Source organism: Rhinoderma darwinii, chromosome 12 (assembly GCF_050947455.1).
Source record: "Rhinoderma darwinii isolate aRhiDar2 chromosome 12, aRhiDar2.hap1, whole genome shotgun sequence".
Taxonomy (NCBI): domain Eukaryota; kingdom Metazoa; phylum Chordata; class Amphibia; order Anura; family Rhinodermatidae; genus Rhinoderma; species Rhinoderma darwinii.
This window is the reverse complement of record NC_134698.1, coordinates 86,440,438-86,440,641: the sequence shown is the minus strand read 5'-3', so window position 1 is coordinate 86,440,641 and position 204 is coordinate 86,440,438.

Below are 204 nucleotides of genomic sequence, written 5' to 3'. Positions count from 1 at the left end.
TGTAGAGCAGATGAAACAAGCCTGTGTAGTGTTGAGGGACAGTATATTGTAGAGCAGATGAAACAAGCCTGTGTAATATGGAGATACAGTATATTGTAGAGCAGATGAAACAAGCCTGTGTAGTGTGGAGAGACAGTATATTGTAGATGAAACAAGCCTGTGTAGTATGGAGAGACAGTATATTGTAGAGCAGATGAAACAAGC